This window comes from Leptopilina boulardi, unplaced genomic scaffold (genome assembly GCF_019393585.1).
Source record: "Leptopilina boulardi isolate dan_hultmark-lab unplaced genomic scaffold, ZJU_Lbou_2.1 LbouV2_179, whole genome shotgun sequence".
NCBI classification, from domain to species: Eukaryota; Metazoa; Arthropoda; class Insecta; order Hymenoptera; family Figitidae; genus Leptopilina; species Leptopilina boulardi.
Genome location: NW_026137728.1, coordinates 909611 through 930320, shown reverse-complemented (window position 1 = coordinate 930320; position 20710 = coordinate 909611). Strand labels below are relative to the sequence as shown.

The 20710-nt window shown below is 26.1% G+C and overlaps 1 long non-coding RNA gene across 1 annotated transcript in view; it reads left to right on the top strand.

Moving 5' to 3' along the window:
* The window catches only part of LOC127277766 (uncharacterized), a 209552-nt gene that overhangs the window by 14157 nt on the left and 174685 nt on the right, over positions 1–20710 (top strand). The window contains exon 2 of the long non-coding RNA XR_007842405.1: positions 8803–8945. This is a non-coding gene — a long non-coding RNA (uncharacterized LOC127277766). The remainder of the gene's footprint in view (positions 1–8802; positions 8946–20710) is intronic.

The following is a 20710-nucleotide window of genomic DNA, read 5'->3' as shown; positions in this document are numbered from 1 at the left end:
TCAGATTTAGAGAGTACCGAAAAAGTAAGTTTTTTGAGGTTAGAAAGAAAAAACGAACCAAGTTGTGTCCTTTTTTAAAAAAAATTCAAAACTATTTTTGATTTTTAAAAAAGGGGTAAATTTTATATTAAAAAAAAAAAAAAAAATTTTGCACTATTTGAAAAAGCAGGAAAAAACCTTTGGAAAATCTATATCAAAATTTTTATCATCCTTTTATACAATAGTTATGATTTTTCAAAAATATCCAATGTTATAACATTATTGCAATTGGATTATTTTAGAAATTTTGCCCTATATATATATATATATATATATATATATATATATATATATATATATATATATATATATATATATATATATATATACCATATATGAGAGATTCTTTTTCAATCGCCCCAGCCCAAAAAGTCAATGTTCTGGGATTGGCTTCATACTTTGGTAAATTGTTGTCCTATATGATAGTAATAAATCCCTAAAATATAAACTCATTAAAAAAATATTTGTAGAAAGTAGAGGGGGTTGAAGTTTTGACGTTAAGGGTAACATTGTCATTTTCAAATCCGTATAACTATGACAAAAGTTAATGTATTTTAATTTATCTATAATGAATTTTATTGCATTTTTCACGTACTTTTCAAAAATGTATACAAAATTTAAAAAAAAATTTTTTTTGACCCCTTTTTTTTCAAAATCAACCCTTATTTTTCGATTTTCACCCCTTCGGGAATTTTTTTTTGTTTTTTTTTTATTTTCATTGGAAAGCTGAGGTTTTTTCCCATGAGCTATGTAAATATGAAAATGGGACAACAATAATTTTGTGAGAAACATAATATTAAATTAGGCGGTGCCTATCTAAATCCTCAAAGATGATCTCCAGGTACACCCCTTATCGGCACCGCCTACTTTAATATTCTGTTACTCACAAAATTATTGTTGTCCCATTTTCATATTTACATAGCTCATCGGAAAAAACCTCAGCTTTCCAATGAAAATAAAAAAAAAAAAAAAAAAATACCCGAAGGGGTGAAAATCGAAAAATAAGGGTTGATTTTGAAAAAAAAGGGGTTAAAAATTTTTTTTTTTTAATTTCGTATACATTTTTGAAAAGTACGTGAAAAATGCAATAAAATTCATTATAGATAAATTAAAATACATTAACTTTTGTCATAGTTATACGGATTTGAAAATGACAATGTTACCCTTAACGTCAAAACTTCAACCCCCTCTACTTTCTACAAATATTTTTTTAATGAGTTTATATTTTAGGGATTTATTACTATCATATAGGACAACAATTTACCAAAGTATGAAGCCAATCCCAGAACATTGACTTTTTGGGCTGGGGCGATTGAAAAAGAATCTCTCATATATATATATGTTAATTTCCTATTTTATAACAAATAAAGTGTAATTTTCGAAAATTGTATTATTCGAATGGGAAAATGAGTTTGTTGAAATGAATATATTCATTATACAAATATTTTCATTTTATTGAATTTTTAATTGATAATAATTGTGGTCCAATTTATAATTTAGCATCAAATCCCCAAAGTAAAATAAACGTGAATAAATTGTCAAACACTCGAAAATTTGTATTGTGAAGTATATATATATATATATATACCTAGGTATATACATAGATGAGCAATATTTTATTGTAATCAATTACAAATATTGGTTTGACATTTAATGAGCAAACACACAGAGTCCTCTTAATTGCATATAATTGACGCGTTAACGATAATAATATTGTTATTGTTATTAATTATAAATTTTAACTATTATTGTTTTCATATATATATATATATATGTGCACATTTACATAAAAAAAGAAATTTATGTTATTGGGATAGAATTAGAAAAAAAAGTAAACAAGCACGTGTACTACTCGCAGCTTTATAAGCTTTTATTGAAAAATCATTTCTCTGTCGTAAAAAAAGTTTTAGTGAAATTACTTTTGTTGTGTTATTTATAGATAGTGTTTTCTATCCTATATATATAATATCATCCATATAGAAACGACTATAAAATAGCTATCAACCTATAAATATTATTTATCCCAAACCCGAATGACAATTTTCACTGAATAAACTTTATATATAACTTTTCCTCACGACTGTAAGTGCCTGACATTATCCAGATTTTGTGAGTGTATATATATATATATCGAGAAATCGAAATTTACAAAATAAACCTGCGAGGTGTTTGCCAACTGTCGGGGGAGTCTTCAAGTTTATTGGACGCCAAAATTTACTACTAAGAAGACGTAGCTCCTCTTTGTGAAATGTTCACGAAACTTTATCCCGAAAGTTTCGTTTTATTCATGAAAACCTCTTCCAATGAATTACGTCTAAAACAATATCTTCTATATATATATATGTGTGTGTGTGACAAATATTTATGATCCAATATTGGATTTTAACACCTCTGTGCTAACGTGTCATCACTTTTGTTTCACATTCTTTGTAATCATATATTTAATCAATATCAATAATGTATTATCACATCAGAAAAGTTTTTCTTCGTAAATAAAACGTATACAGCGCAAATAAAATTTTTTTTTCGAGAAATCAATAATTTTCGAAAAAGATGGCGAAATTTTCTTTTTTGAATATATCTACACTCTTTTTTTATTGTAACAATTTAATAATAAATAGTATTATTATTATTACAAACGGGACGCATGATTATGTTCTAAAAATCATTAGTTAGAATTTTAATTTTATGGAATTTCATTTGTCATAATTATTTTTGAGCCGAATTTTTAATTGTTCGAATTAGTATTTTGGAGAATTTTCATAAAAACGATTTTCTTTATTACAGAATTTTTATATAACCGAAAATTCACTTCACAGAATTTTTATTTGGTCGAATTTTTATTTACTAGAATTTTTCATTTGTTCGAATTATTATTTGATATAATTTCCATATAACCGATTTATCATACAGAATTTCTAATTCATATAGAAGTTTCATTTGTCCGAAATTGCAAATAGCCGAACTAACAATCGACAGAAAGATTTTGGCACGATTTTTAAAATGAACCAATTAAAAATTATTCATAAAATTGTGATTAGATGATTTTAAAAATCGCGCCGAAATTTTTCTGTCGATTGTTTGTTCGGCCATTTGCAATTTTGGACAAATTGAAAATTCTATCAATTAGAAATTCTGTTAAATGATTTTTCGGTTAAGTAAAAATTCGGTAGTATGAAAAATCGATTATATGGAAATTATATCAAATAATAATTCGAACAAATGAAAATTCATCTAAAAGAATCAAATGAAAATTCTATGCAAAATGAAATTCTACCCAATAAAAATTCTTTAAAATGCCTATTATGTTAAATGAAAATTCAAGCAAATAAAAATTCTGACAAATAAAAATACGAAATGTCAATCCGAATTTCTAATTTGTAATATGTCCTCCCGTTATTGAACCACAAATATATTTGTAGAAATCTGAATATTGAAGTGGAACTCTCTAGAATATAAATACAAATATATATATATATATATATATATATATATATATATATATATATATACACTAAAATAAATGGAGTTGTATAGTCGTTCGTCAATTATTATTCAAAAAGAAAGAAAAAATACTTCTCTATGAGAAAGCAATAAAAAAAAGTTACAAAAAATAATGTCAATAAAAAAGAGATAACAAAATGAAATTGAAAAATAGAGAGAAAAACAATAAATACAATTAATTGGCAGTTAAAAGTAAACTTTTTTCAATATAGGCATAATTTGTTAACAATCCTATGAAAAAAAAATTTCACTAGATTTTTTTTTATATTTGTACCAAGGAATTATGGTTTTTAATAAAATCTTAATTCTAAAAGTGTAGGGGAATAGTGTCAGGGTTGGACACAGTTTTGGTTTTTTGTTTATAAATATTTTGTTTAGATAAATTCAGTCAATTGTGGTATATTGGTGGAAAGATCTACAAAAGAGGAACACATTTGCTGTGGACCGTAAATGGATTGGTCCAAAATTAAAAAAGTTATAAACATTTAAAAAAAAAAATCTAGTCAGGGTTGGACTTTTCAGTCAGAGTTGGACACTTTTTGAAAATCGAAACGTATTATTGGTAAAAACGTAAAATAACATTTGTAATGTTTTTTATTCTTATTTTTTCATGTTTATCTTTACTTATTGTTTACAAATTGTAGAGCTTCATGGGTTTAAAAAAGGAATGAACTCAAATTACAAAAAATAACGCTTTATTGTTCCAAATAACTCAATGAAATGATGAACAAAATTTATACAATTTAAGTATTATTTTTCTAATATCTTTGGCACAATTTTGCACTGAAATATCAATAAAATAAAATTTATTTGTATATTTATTTATAAATTGTGTCAAATTCATAATTAATATGGGTGTCCAACCCTAACTGTATAAAGTGTCCAACCCTAACTAGAAGCATCATTTTCGAATTGTGCTAACCATAACCAGACATGTGTCGCGATTCGATTTTTCACTTTTTTTCTTCTTAAATTATGTACCCCACAATACATTCAATAAGCTTACCTTGCCGAATTCTTGCTTTTTTTACACATTTTTTAGGTTTATTCACAAGTCAAACAAAACTTTTTTTGTCTCTTTGATTGCACCGAAGTCACAGGAGACGCTACTTTTGATTCTCCAAAAATGTAATACCACAAAAAGTTAGGTTACACTACTAGAAGATTCGTCACGTACGCACACAGGTGGCGCTAGTGTTCTTATTTAAAAAAAGCCAAGTGTCCAACCCTGACAAGTTTCCAACCCTAACACTATTCCCCTAATATTTCTATTTCAATAGTTAAAACGTAAAATTTGAAGTGTAATTTTAAATCTCAAAATAGCGGATCCAATATTTTGACCATTTTTTTATTTTTCGAATTCGCTTGAAACTCGTTATATAGACAAAAAAATAGATTTTGTGTTTGCAACAAAATCATTTGTTTAGGCAATTTTGGTTGTCTACCAAATTTTAGTTGGCTGAAACAAAGTTATATAGCTATATCAATTAAACATTTGGTTAGATCAATAAAATTATTTGTTTGACCGATTTTAAATTCCAACCAAAATTTGGTTACGACAACAAAATAATTTAGTTCGCTCTCATTGTCAGCTTGTACCTTAAGAAATCATTTAGTTTAAGTCTCTCGCACATGGGTAGCGTTTTGAAGTTCAGCAAAAATAAGTCAGGTTGGTGGCGCCACTTTCTATGTCGTTTAGCATTGACTCATTTTGAACTGCAGCAAAAATGAGACTAGGTTTTTTTTCTGTAAAAAAAGAAAAGCGATATTTTCGATAATAGAGAATTTAAGTCTACACTCATAAATATAACTCAATTTTGACAGGAAGTATGCAAACATTACCTTTCACGAACCAGATCCTTTCATATTTCATGCAATTTTTTTTTTTTTTTTTTTTGCCGCTAACAATTTGTCAAATATCGACGTGAGCAGTAAAACTTTCCTCTCTTTTTGGAATTACTTTGTCAATGTTTATTAGATTTTAAAAATAATCGAAATTATTGAGATCAAAAATAGACGCAGATTAAAATTCTTTAGAAACTGTCAAAAATTGAAAATAACTCTTTCTCTCTTTTTATTTCTTTTATTTCTTTTTTTTGTATTATATATAGTATCCCAAACAGATATATGTATATAACATGAGCAGTATATAAAAATACTTGATAATAATTTTGAAAAATCTCGCATGCATTGGGGATCGAACCCAGGACCCTTGAGACGCGAGTCGTGTACTCTGACCAAGCAGCCACGTTGATTTACTAATAATTTAATCTTTTATCTAACACTTCTTTTTGAATATTGAAATTGTTATACATTCTGTTTATGATAAAAAAATAACTATACGTTAATTCTAATTTTTTTACACCTAATTCTAGTCCTATTCATAAAATAAAAAACTAATTAAAACACTAGCATAAAAATTCTCTATAATTGTTAATATATTTTTTTTTACAAAAGGTATTGTTCAAAACTTATTAGTTTATTTACATTTTTTTCAACCGAAAAATTGTTGTTAAATTTTTCTACACGAGTATCATTTAAAAATGAAGCTAATTTTTAAGTAACATCAAAAATAAAAAAAAAAAAAATAAAAAAAGAAAAACGAATCAAATGCGCTTGTGAAACTTGACAATGCAATTTGCCACAATTTGCCAATTTTTTTGTCCTCTGAATGTACACTTAATGAAAGAAATGGAAAAATATTTCACTCTGCTTTTCTGACAAGTGAAACGAAACGTTTTTTTTTTTTTTTTTTTTTTTTTTTTTGTGAGAAAAAAAGAAAAAGAGGAAGCTGTATGTGTACTACAAAACTCGAGTTGAACGATTTTTATATTTATCGCTTTTTTGACGGATCTCAATATATATGTGAATATGTAAGTAATTTTAAATATGTCAAAATTGATGTATTTTTGTCAGTTATTTCAAATGCAGATTTTTAAAATGAAGAAAGAAAAAATTTGAAGCGTTCTGTATAATATATGAGAACGACTTTTTTTTTTTTGTTTTGGAGAATCCTAAATGCATTTGGATAAAAATTGTAATTAATCAAAATTGAAATTAATAAAAAAATTATTGTTTTTACGTTTTTTTTTAAATTATAGAAAATTGTGCTCTTCATGTCCTACTTTCTATAAAGAATTAGTAAAAATTTTAACTAATTTGAATTAGTGAAATAATTATTTCCATTTTTTTTTACCAATGTTAATTTGTTGCATATGCTTTTATAAATATAAATAAATTAACATTTTAAATTATAAAAAATCGTGACATTGTATTCTATGTGTAACACATGTAGAAAAAAGGGAAAAATTCGATTATAATGAAAAACATTGTCGTGTTCAATTCCTTGACCCAAATTCCCAGGAGCACCTTCGAGACTTGAGTTTCACGACAGTTCAGATCTCGGCCATTCCCGGATAAAGACGAGCTACTTGAGCAAATTGCTGAAATTTGCTCGTAAATACCATTGTTTGAGTCTATGTCACGCGACCACTGTGAAGTCATTAAAGCAAATTAGTTACTATCACCATGCACGGGCCAACGCAGCACAAAATGTACACTGCATATTTCACAATTTGTGTTAATGAAATCATATCGCGTACCAATTTTTTTTCATTGTCTGATTTTTTTAGTAGTAAAATCTTCTTTTACCGACGGCTGATAAAACAGATTAGACTGATTAAATAGATAATAGTTTTAGGTCAAAATTGTTTTACCGACTGCTGATAAAACAGATTTGATTAAATCGATGATAATTTTTAGTTAAAAATAATTTATCAACTGATGATAAAACAGATTAGGTCGATTAAGTCCATAATAATGTTTGATTTAAAAAACTGTTTTACCTACTGCTGATAGAACAGTTTTGACTGTTTAAAACTGTTTTACCGAATTCTAATAATGTAGAGTTGACTGATTATTAAATACTCAATAATTCCACCGACAAAACTATTATACCGACTGTTGGTAAAACTTATTTGACGGTTTACATAAAATTTAAAACTGTTTTACCGACTGCTGATAAAGAGATTTAATGGATTAAATAGGTAAGAGTTTTTAGTAAAAATTTTTTTACCGACTGCTGATAAAACAGACTAGAACTGTTTAAATCGATGATAATTCTTAGTAAAAACTATTTTATCGACTGCTGATAAAACTGATTAGAACTGTTTAAATCGATGATAATTCTTAGTAAAAACTATTTTATCGACTGCTGATAAAACTGATTAGGCCGATTAAGTCCATAATAATGTTTGATTTAAAAAACTGTTTTACCTACTGCTGATAGAACAGTTTTGACTGTTTAAAACTGTTTTACCGAATTCTAATAATGTAGAGTTGACTGATTATTAAATACTCAATAATTCCACCGACAAAACTATTATACCGACTGTTGGTAAAACTTATTTGACGGTTTACATAAAATTTAAAACTGTTTTACCGACTGCTGATAAACAGATTTAATGGATTAAATAGGTAAGAGTTTTTAGTAAAAATTTTTTTACCGACTGCTGATAAAACAGACTAGAACTCTTTAAATCGATGATAGTTCTTAGTAAAAACTATTTTATCGACTGCTGATAAAACTGATTAGGCCGATTAAGTCCATAATAATGTTTGGTTAAAAAAACTGTTTTACCTACTGCTGATAAAACAGTTCTGACTGTTTAAAACTGTTTTACCAAATTCTAATAACGTAGAGTTGACTGATTATTAAATACGCAACAATTCCACCGACAAAACTTTTACCGACTGTTGGTAAAACTTGTTTGACTGTTTACGTAAATAAAATTTAAAACTGTTTTACCGACTGCTGATAAACAGATTTGATGGATTAAGTAGGTAAGAGTTTTTAGTAAAAATTGTTTTACCGACTGTTGATAAAACAGACTAGAACTGATTAAATCGATGATAATTCTTAGTCAAAACTATTTTATCGACTGCTGATAAAACAGATTAGGCCGATTAAATCCATAATAATGTTTGGTTAAAAAACTGTTTTACCTACTGCTGATAAAACAGTTCTGACTGTTTAAAACTGTTTTACCAAATTCTAATAACATAGAGTTGACTGATTATTAAATACGCAACAATTCCACCGACAAAACTATTATACCGACTGTTGGTAAAACTTGTTTGACTGTTTACATAAAATTTAAAACTGTTTTACCGACACCTGAAAAAACAGATTAGACTGATTAAATAGGTATTTAATTAATTAAAAATTTAATTAATAATTGAATTTATTTTTTGTTTCAGGTAAAGAGTGATTCGAGAGCTTTGGGTGTGTTAATTCGACATTTTTATTAGGGGAAATTTTCTTAGGGTTTTAGGGCCAAGAAAGAAGAGGAAATTTGAACCTGGACATCAAAGCTACAATTTAGGATCCATCATCAATGTCGGTAAGTTCTTTTTATTTTTTAAAAATGCATAATATAATTAATTTATATATATTAATTTATAGACTGCAAAAACTGTCCGTTTTAAAAGTGCAAAAAATGTCTTCTTTTAAAACGTTTTCGGCGTTTTTTACTTTAATTTTGAATTTTCGTGAAGCACTGAGTAAAAAAGTAGCGTTTTTTTTGGGGGTATAATAGCCCTGATTGACGGTAATGAGAATTAAAAAAATATTTTTAATTTTGTTTTTTTTTTGTTTTATAAGAAAATTTTTTTAACGATGAATAATATTAAAATTTTTAACATCTATGTCAGATTGTGGACAGGACATTTTTTGGTCTTATACACACACGTATGTGTTAGTAACCTTTTGTTAACGCGCTAAAATATTTTTCTTTCTCAAATTAAAATTTTAATTTCCTGGGTTGGAGACTTTTAATTTCTTTTAAATAATGTTTATATATATATATATGAATACGATTCTAATTGTAAATGTAGGTTATATTCATATATATATACATTAACCCTACATATATATAAATTCATTAGAAACAAGTGCACGCAAAATGTAAATGTACTCTTTTAACTGTAAAACTGATAATAATGAACACAAAAGCTTATAAAATAACATTATAGATGTTGAATAAATTAAAATGCATAAAAATAACATAACATAAATAATTAATTAATAATTATAATTAGTTTTGTGTAAATAAGTTTTTATATTTAAATCTATGTACACGAGAGTAATGTCGAATTTATATATATATATAGAGAGAGAAAGTAAGAGATAGAGAGAAACGGCAAAATGTAATTTAATTAGCGTCAAGTTGCTGTGTGTAATATAGTTTAGAGAAAAGAGTAACTGTGAAAATAAAGGCACTGGAAACTGCAGTATCTGTTTACTTTCTCAGCTAATTTCACTTGTAAGATGGCTGGATTATGCATCTGCAAGCGGGTATAAGATCCCCCTTTATATGTATCTTGATAACAGTGTGATCTACTACCCCACAAGTAATCTCGTTCGTTTAAATCTGAAATCCACCTCAGCGACCGAGACTTTGAATTTCCACTGGATACACGTCAACACGAGTCTTAAGGCATGAACAAACAGCCCTAGGTTTCGCACTCTATCCCTCTATGAAAAATACATTACCTGTTTTATATATATATATATCTATACGTGTACACCCATGGGACGAAACATTTTTTCACTTCCGCACAATCGGGTAATAGGGTCAAAATTCACTTTATATGTCGAGAAAAGTCATTCGAGATTAATATTTTATACAAAAAAATATTTTATTTTTCACAAAAAAATACTTTTTATATTTTTAACATGGAATATTGTTAAAATTTTGAAGTCTCGTAATATAATTAATAATATTCATATTTTGATTATTTTTAGCCACCCACTATATTATAATAATATATACACTGAGAAAAATGTTTCGTCAGAGCAACCAAAATTTGGTTGGGCCAACAAAAAAATTTTGTTGGTATTTAAGCAACCAAACTATTTGTTTGAGTCAATCAAAAAATTTGGTTGAGTGTTTTTTGGTTGGCATAACAAAAATGTTTGGTTAGCTCAGCCAAATTTTTTTTGTTAGGTCAACAAAAATGTTTGGTTGATCAAACAAACAGCTTTTTTTGTAAAATTAAAAAAAAATTTCTACCTTATTTATTTTCCTTTTTATCTTTTTTATTTATTTCATTATTTATTTATTATCCAATTTAACGTTTAATTTATACACTGTAAAAAAAAGGAGTTGAATTTCAACTCCCTAGGGGATGCTATAAAAGTCCCACCCTTTTGGTGTTGAAGCGAAGGGAGTTAAAGCTTTTCGAGTTAATTTTATGCCTATAGGGAGTTGGTTTTAAAGAGTAAATTTAATTATTAACTCCTTTTTTGAGTTGATTTTTAACTCGAAAAATTATCTCCCAACTCCCAGTAACGTTAACTCCCTAATTTTTTTACAGTGTATTTATCCAATTGAAATATTTGTGGACATTGAAAAATCTCATCTCCGCCTGGGATCGAACCTCTGTTTTAAAACTGAAGGTCGGGAGCTCTGAACACTCGACTACCTATCCTTGTGAGAGATTTAAACTAACTGTCCTCTTAAGCTATAAGCTGAAAGCGAATCAAATTTTTTGGTTGTCGCAACCAAATTTTGGTTAGAACAACAAACGATCATTTGGTTTTTTAGACCAAACTATTTTGTTGTGTTAACCAAATTATTTTGTTGTCATATCCAAATTTTGGTTGGAATTTAAAAATGTTGAATCAAATAATTTTGTTGGCCTAACCAAATGTTTGGTTGAGATAACTCTACGACTTTGTTTCAGCCAATCAAAATTTGGTTACAAGAACTAAAATTGCCTAACCAAACAATTTTGTTGCAAACACTAAATTTTTTTTCTCAGTGTAATTATAAATAATAATACACTGAAAGACTTTTTGTTTAAAAAATTAATATAATTTGTTTCAAAATGAGGAAAACTCTGTTTTTGTATAATAATAAAAAGAATAAATATTAATAATAATAAATTATAATAATAAAATTATTAAATAAATTAAATTTATTATTAAATACCACCGAGTGATAGAATCAAAATAATATTATTAATAAATTACATTATAAAATATAGTTTCACTTTTTATTTAATTTAAAAATAATATTTAAATTTAAATCGAAAATATCGAAATCGATGTATCGAAGTTTTCAATATATCGATGTTCCATCGTCGAGAATGATGACATGAATGGTGCAAGTGCACATGTCATTTTGTGTGAACCTGAATTTTATTGTTCTTTTGTTAATTAATAATGGAAAATAATGAGAGGAAAAAAAAGCAATCGCGAATGCGTAGCAAACAATATCTTGAGGTGAAATCCGTACGCGTTGAATTAAATAGAATGCAATATGTTCAAGAGCAAGTTATGGATATTAACAATTTAGATGACTCGAATCAATTATCTTCTTTATCAGAAGGTAAATATTAACATAATATTATCAATTTAAGAATATTTAATATTAAGCCAACAAACATGAAATATGTACTTAGAATATTAAAAGTAAAAAATATATTGATTGGTTTTCTAACCTCAAATTTTGTCTTTATGTTAATATCATTATTGCAAATTTTTAATTTTTACTATGATTATTCCAATTTCTTCAGGTAATTTTATGATTTCTAACTTTTTTATTTATAATTCTGGTTAAAATTTGTGTTAGTACTGTTTGGAGGTTAGGAAGTTCAATTAAACGGGCGTTTTTAATTCTACAATTTCAAAAACACACACGGAAGAAAGGACGTTGGATCTTTATATAAATATGTTTTTTGGATTTATTAAATATTTATTAATTTTTATTTAATAATAATCGATTAAAGGGAGCTAATAGGGTTCTAGCGAGAACCCTTTACTCCTGGTAGGGAAATCGCAGGGATATCCCTGCTAGATCCCTACCAACATTCCTCGCTGGCGTCGATCGTGACGAAAAATGCCGGGTCCCGCCTAGAGTTTCTCTTTCGGAACCCATCTGGCAAAAGGGACGCACAGCGAGGTCCCTATTAAAATCTAACTCAAATTTCTGCAATTTAGTCGTATGAACGTACTGGTTTCTAACTAAATAATACCCAAGATTAGTATGGTCTATATTAATTTTTAGTTTTTTATAGTGTCAGAAACTAGTACGTTATTATTTATTCTCCCTGACAAAGTAATAATTTAATTTAATTTTTGCGATGTCGTGGAGTATTGAGACTGTGAATTTTGTAAAAAAATTTTCCAAGTAGCACGTAAGATCCTATCGGGTACAATTCTTGTAACATTACGTGCTACTTGGGTGTAAAATTGAATTTTACAGAAAATGTCATGGTACGTTAGTACAAATCTTGACTTCTTTTATTATAACAAAATTGTTTTTCTCAATGAGAGAATTTTATTAATTTTTAGTAGTAAAAGAGAATTTTAATTAGTCTCCATTCGGAATTGAAAGCAGTAGTAAAAGACCGTTTTAGTCAGACACATTCTTCTTAGTTTTCATTATCAATAGTAAAATGGAATATTAGTCAGACAAAATTTTATCAACTAACTTTGTAAAATTGAATATTTGTAAATTAGGATCAAAAATAGTAAAAAAAACAGTTTCATTCGGACAAAAAACATATATTAACGTTATCATCAGTAATAAAAGTCAGTTTTTATCAGACACAGTTTTTAAAGTCTTGACTTTTTATAATGAGTAGTAAAAGTAAGTTTTAGTCAGACCAAAAGGATTAAATTTATGTAACTTTGAAACAAGTAGTAAAAGTGAGTTTAAGACAGTCATTGTCTGAAATTCTTCTAACTTTATAAAAAAAATAATAATAAGCAATTTTACAATTCCTATATTTTTTTACCTTTTTATCATAAAAATAAGTTTTAATTTAAATTAAAATAAATTAAATTTTTTTAAATTCTTCTAATTTTAGTATCATAAGTACCTAAAGTCAAGGAAAAAAATTAGAAAAACTAAATTTCGTGTTTTTTTATTATTAGTAAAAAAACTGAATTGAAGTGAGATACTCTGCTTGGCTTAGTATTTTTTATTTCAGAACCAAAAAAAAAATCCCAATTTCATTGAGACAAAACTTTTTAAAATTGTGTAAAAAATTTTTATTTCTATAAATAAAAGTTATTTTATTTTCTAAATCAAATAGATTTATTTGACAGATATATTAAAGTATATATATATATGTATGTATATAGTGGTTGAAAACAATATGTAATACTAAAAGAACGTTCCAATTTAGAATGTCATAAAGGACGCGTATTTTCATTAAATGTATCAGATGCACAAATATTTAAACACATCTCATAAAACGTGAAAAGTTGAATTTTTCATACAGCAATATTTTATGTGTCAAACGTTTTATGTATCAAGGAAACATTTTAGAGCTTCTTTTTATGAAAGATTTACTTTTCAAAAAATATATATACTTTTGTGTAAAACTTGAAAAAAAAGAATTGAAACATTGAAAATGAAAAACTAATGTCCAAAATTCAAAATTCTATACGTATTCAAACGTAAAAGTTTAGTCGCTTTTTTTCTTGAACTTAAATAATAATTTTTTTTTTATTTAAATAATTTCAAATAATAAATTTCGTTTGCTCTTTAAGGGATCTTGTTCTAGATATAAATAAAAACATATGTTAAAAGATTTAACTTATATTTTGAAACTTAGAAAAAAAATATTGTTTAAAAAATTTATAAGACCCCTTAAAATTATTAGTGATTTTTAAAAATCTTTGTCGTCATAATACCCACTTGGAAAGATTCCCCGGAAAGTGCCCCCTGGAGGTTCTAACAGAATTCCGCCGGAACTTCCAACATAATTCCGTCGGAATTCCATCGGAGTTTCAAAGAATTTCCGATGGGATTCCGACGGAGTTCCGATGGAGTTCCGACGGAATTAGGACTCTAAAAATTTTGAAAAAAATTAATCGGAATTCCGCGAGAACTCCGTCGGAATCCCATCGGAAATTCTTTGGAACTCCGATGGAATTTCGGCGGAATTCTGATAGAACCTCCAGGGGGCACTTTCCGGGGAATCTTTCAAAGTGGGGTAGAAGAGTTATTCCAAAATAGTGTTCTACAAAAAAAGTATTTTTAAACCAAAAATATCGTTCTCTCAGTGTACACGGAATGAAAAAATTGAGGAAAAATTACGAAACTCAGTTTAGTAACTCTGAATATCGCGACCATTTTCGGATATATTCATTTCAACTTTTATAAGATCTTGCGAACTTTTCAGAAGAAACTACAAAATTTATTTTGAGAAAGTACTGAAAAAAAGGTATTGAATTATTTTGAGATTTTTCTGAAATTTTTCGGACATACAACTGAACATTCATGAATATCTCTGAATTTTTCCCTCGTATTTAGAATTACTGAATTATTTCAGGACTTTTTCCTGAACTTTTTTCTTTCCGTGATACGACTACACAGAAAAAACCTGGTCTCAAAATAAGTAGCGTACGCTACTAATTTTGAAGTGCAACAAAAATGAGCCAGGTTGGTGACGCCACTGTCTATGTCTTTCAGCATTGGCTCATTTTGAGATGAAACAAAAATGAGACTAGGTTTTTTCTGTGATAATGTTAAAATATTTATATTATTGTTGACGTATATATAACTATTTTCAAGAAAAATAAATTTAAAATAAAAGGAAAAAGAAAAACTCCACTTCTAGTTGGAAAAAAAAAAATTTTTGATGAAATCATATTTCTACTTTCCCTAAAACAAACATAAATCCGATTTTTATCGGATATCTCAATTTTTTTCAGTTTTGTGTTTCCGAATGAATGAACCCACTTGCGAACGCGAGGTTATTGCGAAAGAATGGGGAAATAAAACAAACGGATCGGACTCTGAAATGGGACACCTGTGGAGGTGTGCGGGACTAGGAAACTCCATTTCTGCACTCTCATATAAATATATATATATATATACACCCACATATATAAAGGGCCTTGCGCTTGGCGTGTTCGTGGCTTGTATCTCATGTGCTTTAAGCCTTTCCAAGAAGCATTCTGAAGAGCTCAGAAAGAATCCAAAGACTTCGTTCGAGAATTCAAAGCACGGTTAGGACGTTCTCCTCGCTCTAATCGAATTGAATTGAATTTTCAGTCTCCCTTTAACATCCGCAAGGTCCTCGGCCTCTCTCTTAATCAATAATAATTAAGGTTAATCTGAAAAATTGGCATCACTCCAGTCCCATGTCTTCATACTGATGGTCAGACGAAAAAAAACCGTCGCGAAGCCTAATTTCGAATCCGGAAATTCAATCATATTTCCTTCCTTCTCTCTCTCTTTCTCTCTCTCTCTCCCTCCCCCCTCTCTCTTTATATATATATTATATGAATATGAAACTTGAAGATAAAAAAGAAGAATAATTTTATTTATATAACGTATTTCAGATGATATATATGATTTTTCATATATATGTGAGAATTGATATTGATGTTTGTTTTGAGAAAAAGTTTTTGAATATGAAATTTTACATGATACCTATATCAGATATTTTTGAAATTCTTTCATATATATAAAACATTTTTTTTTTATTTTTAAATTTTATTTAGTTTTTGCCTCACTACTATCAACGTTCGAAATCTCTTTGAATGTTTCCCTTCATATATTTTGAGTGATTATTTTTTACCATATATCCGTGGAGAAGTTTAAAATTGAAAACTGGGACTGGGGTGCAATTATGTAATTTTATTTTGACTTTTAATTATAATTACTTTCAGTTTGACTATTTTTTATGACTTTGATTTTCACTTTCATTTTCCTTTTTACTTTCACTTTTATTAAAATTCATTTAAAAAGAATTTAATTCAAGGAAGAATTATTTGGTTCAAGTAAATATTTACTTGAATAATTCTCAAGTAACTATGATTATTTCAAAATGAATTAAAATTTTTTCCAGTGTAGTTTGTAGAATAAGTAGTATAAAAATTAATTTCACTTAGACACCGTTTTAAATTATTTCAATGTTATAATTAGTAGTGAAAGGTAATTTTAAGATGCTTTTTAAGGTATATCTCCGGCTCCTACTAAAACTTTTTTTATATTATTCTATTAATTCCATTCTACAATATACTCGTTTTTAAAAAAAATTTATCGATAACTTTTTAAATAATTCAATAAAATGTGTGAGTTTTGCATGTTCAGATTAGGAATTCTATGTTAACTGGTGCAACTTTGAACCCAGATTTCTCAGTTTTTAGCATGGCAACACTGTAAAATTAAAAGGTATTAATTTAATACCTACTTTAGGTACTAAATTGTCATTTGGTTCTATTTTTATACCTAAAATCGGTACTATTTTAGTAATTAATTTTTTACAGTAGGTACTGGGGTTTTTACCACTTATAAAGTACATTAAAAGGAAAATTTTTCCAGAGTTTAAAAAAATTCTAACGAAAATCGATTTGCCGGAGAAATACTTTAATTTTTTCTAATTTAAAAAAAAATAAACTGAAATTCAACTTATCTGAGAAAAAACCGAATTTTTGTAATAATGGAATCAGTAGTAAAAATATTTGTCTGATCTAACAGAATAAATCTGTGTTTGTAAAAGTCAGTTTTACTCAGACATCATTAAGAATATTATATCTTTATAAAATTAGTAGTAAAATGCAATAATAGTCCGACACAATTTGCTTCAAACCTATACGTAGTAGTAAAAGAGAGTTTTAGTCAGACACCGTTTAGAATGCTTCGATAATTTTATTAGTAGTAAAACGGACATTTAGTCAATCTCTATATTAAATTGGTTTATAATTAAAAATTTTTTTAAGTAGTAGAAGAAAATTTTAGTCAGACAAAATAGTTTCTATTTTATCACACTAAAAAAAAGTAGAATTTTTATTTATCCCAAAATCGGTATAAAAATTAACTGCAACAAATTTTATCCTACACTCAGAAAAAAGATATATTTGAACCAAATGTACCATTTTTTTTATATTTACCCAATTTTTTTGGTTAGTTCAAACAAAATTTGTTTAATTCAAATAAATATTTATTTGATCTAAATAACTGTTTGGTTTATTTTAATAAATTTTTTGAACAAAGAAAAAATTTGATTGAGCTAAATAAACGTTTGGTTTAACAAAATGTTTGGTTAACTGTATATATCAATGCATTTATTTTGTTAATTTAACCAAAATTTGCGGTTGCTTCAAACGAATTTTTTCTGAGTGTAGTTGACGGCGCCACCGTCTATGTGAATTTGCATTGGTTAATATTAGCTGCAACAAAATTTATCCAGCGTTTTTTCTGTGTTCTCTTTAGGGAATTAGTACAGTAAATGTCAGTTTTCGTAAAACACCGTTTTGAATTCTTCTAACTTTATAATTAGTAGTGAAACTAAATTATAGTTAGACACGCTTTTAAGATCCTCCAACTTTTATAATTAGTAGTATAAAGCAATTATTGTCAGACAAAAACGTGTTAAATTTGTGCTTTTTAAGAATTAGTAGAAAAAATGATTTTCAGTCGAACACCATATTAAAATTCACTTGATTTTTTAATAAGTGTATAGTAAAATGTAATTTTATTCAGAGAAATTTTTTTACTCATTAACTAAGTAGGTAGTAATTGTTAATTATTATTTATTTAAATAATTAGTCAAATTCTTCTAATTTTATAATTAGTAATAAAAGGAAAATTTTTCTTGAGCAAAATAGATTAAACTTTTATAGATTCAAAATAAGAAAAATAAATTTTTGCCCTACGGCACAATTTATGGAATTTTCATTTCAGTACTAAAAGTCAGTTTCAGGTAGGCAAAAGTTTCTTAATTTTATAGTATATAAATAGACTTTTGAAATTTTTTTTTACTTTTATGAATGAAAACATTGATTTAAATTTAAAAAAAAAAACAGTAAATCATACAAAAATCGGAAAAAAATTGTAAATGCACAGTGGAATATAAAAAATTTCTAAATTTCGTAAAATATGTTTTATATATATATATATATATATATATAACGTGTTTAAAAACAAATTTTAATGCTCAAAGAGAAATTTCAAAGGAAAAACGGGTCTTGCAGTAAGTCATTAAAACTTTACGAGTCCTTTAGATTTCTCAGGAAATCAAGATTACTTTCTACACCTTGTGCTAAATTTTCCTTTCCCTTTTGCTGTTTTTCCATTTGAAAATTAAATAGCGTATATACCAAAATTAATTTATTTTCACTAATTCTTTCTGATATTCTGGTATTATTTTTTTTTCTTCATAAACAATGTATTTCAATATTATATTAAATGAATAATATATTTTTTTTAATAATTCTAAATTTAAGAATATATTCCTATATGTTATCTTAGATTTTTTTTTGAATTCATTTTTTAAGATTTTTTTTTTTTATTTTAACTGGATTATATTCTTAAATATAGAAGAGCGAAGATTGTATTCTTAAATTTAGAATATCTTGTTCACTGATCGAGAAGAAATTTAATTAATTCAGATATTGAATATTTATGAAATTTTTATATCTGAGTGAAAAACCCTGAAATAGACGGATTGTATTCGTTTTAATGAAATCATCAAAATTAATAAGAGTATTAAAATAAGAAGTAACAACACTTTTATTTTAATTCAATTTTAGCTAAATTTAATTTTTGCTTTAATTAATAGCGTAGCACCTGATAAAATTTTTTATGTATATATAAAAATAAATATAAAGTTTCATTTTTTTTTTTTTTTTTTTTTGAAAAAGTAGAAAAATTCTTTTTTGGTCAGATGAATTTTTTTTATAAATAAAAGTGGCACATTGGCGACAATAATTTTTTAAAAATAATTTAAATAATCAATAAATATTTTTTTTTTTAAATTACACTATATTTTATTTATGAATTTTCTTTTTTTATTGAAAATAAAGTTAGTATACACCTAATAAAAAAGAAACGAAACTAAAGTGAATCCCATAAGCCTTATAGTATTAATAATTCGATAATATTTATTATTATCTAAATTATTTTACAACAAATAATAATCTATTTGTCATGAGTTTGTGGATTAAAACTTATAATATGCAATATGTGGCCTTTATGTTAAAACTATAGGTAACAACTAGAGGGACTGATAATTAATAAATATGTTCCATTACAAATTTTCATGCAACTTTGTCAAGCTAAAAGTTTTCGGTAATAATTTACAGTGAAGGGAGAAACTTATTTTATCCGTTAGAACACCATAGAGTGCCTACTATGATAATAAATATTGCAAACGTACACTCTAATTGTAAGAGCAATTATTTTCTTTTAGATATTTTTTTTATTTACATAGACAAATATCGGTTAAAAAACATTATTTGTACATTCATCCAAGAAATTGACAATTTTAAATAAATTAATTGGTAATTTTTAGATTATTATTATTATTTCTTAAGATTGGTTTTTTTATTAAAAAAATTATTATCATTCAAAAAATATTAATCAATAAATAATTATTATTTAGCGCAGTATTAATAAATTAATATTACTATTAATATTAATTATAATTAATTAAAATTAAAAATAAATGTCTTAATTAACTATAATTATTATATTATTTAATTGCTTATTTAACACTAAAGATTTGTTTTTGTTTTTATAAAATTATTTTCAGATTAATGTTGATCAGTGAACAAAATTATTTAAATCATTATTTTCGTTCATCAATAAAGGTTTTGAATTTTTTGTTAACTATTTATTAAATAACAAGCTTTTAGGTTGAAAAATTCATTGCAAATTTATAAATAAATAGTTGTTTAAATCTACGTCAAAAGAAAGTTTATAAATATTTTATTTTTTATTTTCGTAAAGTGAATAAATCAATATTTCAGCCGATTTTAAGGAATTAATTATTAAAATTTAGAGGCACATCAAAGAATTAAATAATTATATATTTATGAATTCAATAATCACTTATTAAACAGTACGAAATTTATTTATATAATTTTTAATTTTCTCATTTATTAACTTTAAATTATTTTCTTTATTAGAGTCAGAAAAAAAAAAATATATATATGTATATACGCCAAACCCCTATTTTTTATTGGTTTTGTAGATGTTTGAGTTAATGTTTAGACAATTTCTGGAATTTAAAACTATTATTAATATTTTATTATTTTTTTCTTTAAATGTTATTCACGATTTTTATTAACAATAATTTTTATTATTTTCAATTTTTAAAACAAAATTTATCTAATTTTTTAAATTTCCCAGCTCAAATT